The sequence below is a fragment of the Cupressus sempervirens genome, chromosome 6, assembly GCF_028749045.1.
Source record: "Cupressus sempervirens isolate cs-2001-9-10 chromosome 6, ASM2874904v1, whole genome shotgun sequence".
Lineage (NCBI taxonomy): Eukaryota > Viridiplantae > Streptophyta > Pinopsida > Cupressales > Cupressaceae > Cupressus > Cupressus sempervirens.
Window position 1 is genome coordinate 583081900 of NC_143123.1, and position 7826 is coordinate 583089725.

Sequence of the window (7826 nt, forward strand, 5' to 3'; positions counted from 1 at the left end):
ACCGTCGCAAATTGTCGTCGCAATTTGACAACAAATGTTGTAGTGTGGAGAAGGCTTATCTATGAATTTGACTCACAAGTGGTGATACGACTATTGAATCAACAACATTTTGAGGCTGTCAGTTGGAAGTTAGCTTTGATTGTCAACCAGATTCATAACTTGTGTACTTCTGTGGAGTCTGTTACTTTCACTCATATTCCAGGGAATGTAAGTGTGAAGATTGTCTGGCGAAGTGGGCTTCTAAACATATGCATAATTGGAACATTGTTAATAAGTCCCAACTTCCTATGGGCTTATCCCATCATTTAGATCATTTGGTGGATCTTGATAGGGTTGTTGTAAATAATAACTAGATGCCTTCAAGAATTAACTAAAACAAATATTTCTAGATACATTTATTTGGTTATTATCAAGTCTTTTCATCAAACTATGTACCTACTGTTGCCAATTTTGTTTGATAAATATGCTGAAGAATCTACTTGATTCTTCCAAGCCCATCTAGATTATATCCTTCACTAACAAAAATAACATTCCAAACGTCTATTCTCAAAAACCAATCTGAGAGAACTTTTCAAATGAATGAAATAAATTCTCACAAGTTCTCAAATCATATCTAGCACTACTTCTTAGAGGACCGTAATGACATTCTTGTATAATTGATATTTGATTAATTTACTTTCTAAAATTTTAAGTAATTATTTAATACTTATCATTTATTTGATCAAAATATTAAATAATTAAATAATTAAAGACATGTTTAAACTTTAGAAATTAATTTATTTTTCAGACCTTTTCAAATGGGGACATTACAGACATGAGCTTCTTGTGCTTTTGTAGGTGCTCTATTATCATTAAGCTTATTATGAAAAAATGATGAACTCGTCTAGATGTGCATTATATCCAAATGGATTGACTTCCCAATTGCATGTAGGAAGACATATCAAATAGTGTAGAAGTGTAAAATTCACACGAGATCCATATGTTCTCAATGATCTTAGACAATCATGTCCCAAGACAAGTCAACATGTTACAAGGAACAATTCAAAGGTAGCAAATGAATGAACATGTCCCATTATTGCCTCTCTAATCAAAGACATATTGTTGATAAGATCTTTAGTCAAAGACATCCCAGAGAAAAAGGCATGTCACCAAAAAAAAAAAAAGCAAAAGGACATCAAACAAACAATCATCATGCTTTATGTTAGTCTGCTAATGATCAAGATATTTGATTTCAAGAATGATTCATCTTGTATAAGATAATTGATTGATCATAATAATGTCTATTGAAGATATGCAATAACTTGATAGAGATTGAGGGTAACAATATTGTAAGGTAGTTAGGTAGGTTGTTGGTTGATTCTTGTCCATAAACTGTCTTTGAGATAAATTTACTAGATGTTTATAGATTTTTAAAAAAATTAACTTTTAGTGGATTTTTTTAGGTTAATGATCTTTTAGAATTTTAAAATGTTTCGATGAACACTTATTCTCAAGCAAAATTGCATTAATTTGCCACTGATGTCTAGCAAATTATAAGACATTGTAAATGGATGCTTAAAATGAGAGGCTAGAACTGAATATGGGTAGGACCAAGAAAGTTTAAAGTAACTATCAAGGACTATCTTCCAATGGAAAAGCACGTTAATCCAAGCTAAGGGACTAAATATAGCTTTGTAAAGCCATGACATGGTGCATTTGAATGGTATGTGGTTCAAAGGAATTGACATGTAAAGAAGATTTTGAAAACATGTTTTCCATTTGATGTCCTCAACATAGAACAAAAGAATTAAGGGGAAGCTAAATGCCTCTTGTTCCATAGTTTTAAATAAATATGATTGGTGGAGATTGAAAAGGGGCGATAATTGCATTTATGAAAGAGATTTTATTTACAAATGGAGAAAGGGAAGATGGAAAGAGGAATGATGATTATTTATTTTTAGTTAGATGATAGAAAAGGTTAATAAATCATTTAAATAAATAACTGTATTTTTTAAAATAATAGAAGAAAATGAATATTGAATTAATCAAACAAATATATATAGAGAGAACTTAGTACATTTTCAGATGTATACATTTTTTCCTTCTTTGAGACAATACAACTTGTCGCATTGTTCCAAAGAATTTTTTTGATTGTTGATACACATGACTTGGTTAGACTTGGTTAGGTAATAGGTATGCCTTGATGACAAATTGGCCAAAAATAATTATATACAAAAAAATATTGGACAATGTCTAGATAGGTCATGGGTGAGATTTAATTTGGTGATGTTAGATGACTGACTAAGCTACATAAAATGCTAGAAATACTACATTGAGCAAATGCTAAGAAGTTGTACACACGATAAGTGTAACTAACCAATTGATGGAAATAATTGGCATAACCAAATAAATTGAGATGATCAAGTCGATTGGGCTAGTTGATAGTGAATTGAGCTGATAAGGCTAGGTGGTCGCCAATATGATAAATATGAGCTAGTTAATTTTTTATTGCACAAATTATGATTGATTTGTAGGCAGATAAGCTGAGATTGATGCTGACCGATTAGTTGATGCAAGATTGATTAGTTGTAGGCAAATAAGAAGAGTTGATGATTAATATTAAGGAACAAGTTTATTGGACAGATACTGATAGGATTGACATGTATCAATTAGGATGCCACAATCTAAAAATGAGATGATTATGGATGATGAAGGAAGTAGGCAAATGCAAAGTGATGGAAATAATGAAACGAGGGGAAGTGATGAGATTATGTATTGTAAGAATTTGGCTTAGGGCAGAATTCACCCAAGATCAAGGAACTCAAACACAAGCACAACAGTAGACCAAAGAGAGTATGATCAGAATGACGATATATTCATTCAATATGCCATATATGAAAGTACACTAGGAGTGCCTGTATATAAAGGCCTCTGGAGAGATTCTAGAATGCATAGAAGTCAGCATCATGATAAGTCATACAACTAGGCACATGTCCACCAAATATGGGTTATCCTCCATTAAGCACAGAAGTAAGTGTGATGATGTGAGGATAAACCTACAATGGTGTAGCACGTAAATTAGTGGTGTAGACAACATGTGCTAAATAAGAAGTACAAATAACTATGTTGTCTACATGACAACTCAGTGAATGACGCAAACTCCAGTGTTGTAGACACCATGTGCCGAACTAGAGTTGTATACTTCTATGTTGTCAACATGACAACTCATGAGAGTACACAAACTCCTAAGTGTCTCACCTAAATAAATAAGAAAATAATGAATTAACTTAAGTAAACTTAAGTAAAGTGTAAATAATAAATACGTATTTACACCAACACCCCCCCTTAAGTGCAACTTAGGGGAATGCCCTTAAGTTGACGAAATCTAGGATGAAGTGCATGATGGGTCCCAACTACTAGGCCATGTTAGGTACCCATGTACATAATGAAATGCAATCTCTCATAAAGCGGAGAAAGAGGGAAAACCCTCCCCCAAAAAGAGAGATGAAAAACACATACAATGTATGGATGGATAGAGTAATTTAGACCCCCCCATTACGACATACATCCAATATATACATAAGAGAATGATGAAAAGAGGAAGAGAGAGAATAACGCCCCCTTATTTATTCTACTTTTCTCCTTTTTCCCTTATTTTATTTTATTATTATTTTGCCTTCTATTTTCGTCACTTTCTCTCTCCACAATTTTTTTTTTTGAATTTTTAAATTTAATTTTCCCATGCAAGATGCCCCTGCATCACTCGATGAGGAGACCTGTTAAGAATGTGAGTGGCACTACTAATTGCTTCAACTTCAAGTGATGGATCTAGAGACTTGGCTTATATCATGCAACTTGCTATAGACTTAAGAGTTTGGATCCTCAATGCTACAACATATGTCTTATGCGGACTAAATGCTGGTGGAGTCTGAAGATCAATTCTCTCAAGTTTGTGAAAGTCTAAGTCTTTTGTTCACGTGTTTGCTTCCATTGTCCATTCGTAGAACTTTGACGGCTTTTCTGGATTTCTATTCAACATGAGTTTTGTAGGCTAGAAATTTGTCAAACACTTCATTCTCACTATGAAGAAAGTAGACCCAAGTGTATCTGGAAAAGTCATCAATGAAAATCAGTATGTAGAGACCCTGGCTAACTGCAAAAGGACCTGCTAATACCATGTGAACCATCTGTAGAACACTTGGTGCTCTTGAAGACTTCCCTTTCTGTAACTTCCCCTCTGGATGCATATCCACTGAATCTGTTGAACATTCACTATGGGAAAAGTTGATTTTGGGTAGACCTTTGACCATTCTATGTGTGCAAAGTTGCTAAAGATAGCAGAAGGCAAGATGTCCAAACCACTGATGCCATAATTGCGTTTGAGAATTTGATTGTGATAACAAGGCCTTTGAAGGAGACTTGGGCACAAAATGGGAGAAAGAGTACAACCTTTTGTCATGATTCACTTTCCCCACTGCAACCAAGGAGTCATCTTTTAGACTGTGCACTTGTACTGAGTCTGGAAGGAACTCAACTCTATGTCCATCTCTGAGGTGAGTGATTTGGTAGATTGATAGGAGATTTGAACTTAGATTTGGAACATAGAGAACATCTTGAAACTCTCTATTTTCCATCTCCACATTTCATTTCCCTTCAACTTCCATTTTCTTATCATCTCCCACAAAGATGTGTGGTACCTTTGACTGCTTCATTGAAGAAAAATCCTCCTTTGAAGAACCCATATGATATGAGGCACTTGAGTCAAGTATCCATTCCTTTGAAGAGTTTGAATTTGCCATGAGTGTTTGCCTTTTGCCCTTTGAATCTGAAGAAGATTCTTTCTCCTTGTAAGCATTAGGCAATGGAACATTATGTTTCTTCATGATGTTAGTCAATTCATCAATCTTTTTAAGATAACACTCATGTTCTTCATGACCCATTTTTTTGCAATAGGCACATTTTTTCTTCTCCTTATTGTTGTTGTCCCCCTTCTTGTTGGAATTTGAGGAAGACTGGCCTTGTTGATTGGATTGTGGTGTTTTCTTTTCTGCATCCTCTGATTTGTTCTTCCACTTATTTTGCTTACCCTTTCCTTTATTTGAAGACTGTCCAACTGAATTTTGAGAACCCTCATTGTTGGCCACCAATGCTTTAGACTTAGGTGATTTGAGAATCCCCATTGATTTCAACTTTTTTTCTTATGTATCCAACAGATCAACATATTCATCAAAGGAGACTTTCTTATAGGCAGACCCTAAGGTAGTCTTTGAGGTGTTATAAGAAAAAACAAATGTGGAATACTCCGATGGCAGCTTGTTATGAATAAGATAGATTAGTCTATCATCTTTGATAGAACTCCCACAATCAGTAAGCTTTGTCCTTAGTTCATTCACCTTGATGATGAAATCATGTATAGCATCAAAGATTCAAATGACTTAGGATCTAAGGAGAGAAGCTCATCTTCAATTTTGAAAACATCCTCTTCAGACACTTTACCATATAGGCTTTCGAGGGTATCCCAAGCTTCCTTGGATGTAGAACACTTCTTAATTTGATGCATGATCTTGTCATCAACCCCCAAACATATATCACCTAGGGCTTTCGTATCCATTGTCACCCAAGCTGAAATATCACTTGCTAATACATTACATTATCACCTGTTGGTTTAGGAAAAGTACCATCTACATATTGAGAAACTCCATTATGCATTAAGTGATACCACATTTTGATGGACCATGTAGCATAATTATGTGGAGTTAATTTTAGAAACTTAAAATTTTCCATAATGCAGAAAATTGCAGAAAATTGCAGAAAAGAGAGAACACAACACCAAGAACACCCCCGTGATACCACATTTTGATGGACCATGTAGCATAATTATGTGGAGTTAATTTTGAAAACTTAAAATTTCCCATAATGCAGAAAATGAAAGAAAATTGCAGAAAAGAGAGAACACAACACCAAGAACACCCCCGCCCCCCCCGCCCCCACTTTTCACTAAATCGAGAAACCCTCCAAAATAGATGCTTTTGGCACTTTATCAGTAGTGTGATTACAATAGCCACTAGCCAATTTTGGCCTTCGTGGACTTCTGATTTTGCTTGTTACAACGTTTTAATAAATTACAAATCTGAAACTTTACAATGTACAACAATTTTTAAAGAATACAAAGCAAAGAATGGCCCTAGTTTTGAAAGTGACACTTTTGTCCACACAACCCTACAATCTGATTGTAGATCTGGAAAGTAGACGAAAAATAACACACTTTCAAAAAAACAAAACTTGTTTTCAACTATAGATGTGCCCGTACAGAGCGTTTGAAGTTGCAAAATGCAAGATTATGTAAGTACAGTCACCAAAAAATGCAATTTTTGACAAATCCATGCACCAAAACTAGAAAAGAGTTGCACCACTGAAAAATTTAAGAAATTCTACCTAATTTCAAAAAATATCACACTTGATTTGGAGTTTGGATGACTGAGATATGGCCTCCCAAAGTTGGATTGCAAAATCAAAAATCAATCTGGAGAGGGGTCGCATCAGCAAAAGACGAGGTTAAATTTGATGGTCATTCGACCATCGCAGCAGTTCAAATTTTTCCTAGGATGACGATCAGACGGTTGTCAAATTTAGACTCATGGATTTGATGACATTAGTGAAAACGAGTCCCCTTGATGACATCAACGGACGTCAACTGTATGGATTATGACGTCACGTCGTTCGGAACCGTACGCAAAATGATGACGTGGTCGGGTGAGTTGGCTGCTGACTATGCAATGATTTAGCACTGACTAGATTGCACTTGTACATTGACATGGACGATAGATAGGCACTGACATGGCTCTGTGAGTATGCTGCGTGGCATGACAGCGGGCAAGCGTGGATTGGTCCACATGTCTTCCTGACTGCGCAGGGGGCTTCAGTGTCGGTAGCTTACTGGGATGACAGCTGGGTCCCCCTTGGTACTCACTGTGCAATGCCTGGGCGAGTAAAAGGTCGTCATGTGGCGGGTTCTGTAGGGTCTTTGACATGGACACTTTTGTCGATGTCGTGTGTCACTTTACTGCGCGGGTGCCGAATGTTCGTTTAGTGGGCGTCGGTTTTAATAAAACGTTATTGAAGTTTTGGTTTAAAAGTCCCACATTCGTGGGAAGTTAAGTCTGCACATTGTTTAAAACACACAACACACAGTATGGAAATAACGAAGCATGCCGAAATTGTAATGATGACAACCAGTGAATGGGAAGGTTGTCGGGTTCAATGCGCTCAGTAGTGGAAATCTTCGATCGTCGGATTTGTTGGCTTAGCCACCCGGATTTGAGATGAAGGTGCCTGCAAAATATTGAATGTTCCCTGAGAATTAATACAAAAATTTTGACGAAATTGCAGAGCTAGGTGGTGACTGCCCGGTTTTGCAAATTTTTTTTTTCCCTGCTAGCCCAACTGGGCGTAAAAGATTTCCAAATATAAAATTCAATTTTTTTTTGCAGAGATGAAATAAAAATGCAGATCTAAAAAAAAAAATCAAATTGATTAAATGACCATACCGATTGCAAATCAGTGCCTTTGGGTGTCAATTTGCAATTTTTTTTGCCTCATGATCAACTTTAACCCAACATAGACAAATTTATAGTCGATCTTCACCGAATTGACGTTCCAGACACAATGGTGACATCAGATTTGGCTCTAGACGCTCCCAATTTTTGCAGATTTTATGGATACGGGTCGAGATTTTGAAGCATGAATGGTCTCGAATGGCTATGTGTAGAGAATCTCCCTGAGAGCTCTGATACCATGTAAGAATTTGGTATAGCTCTAATACCATGTAAAAATTTGGCTTAGGAAAA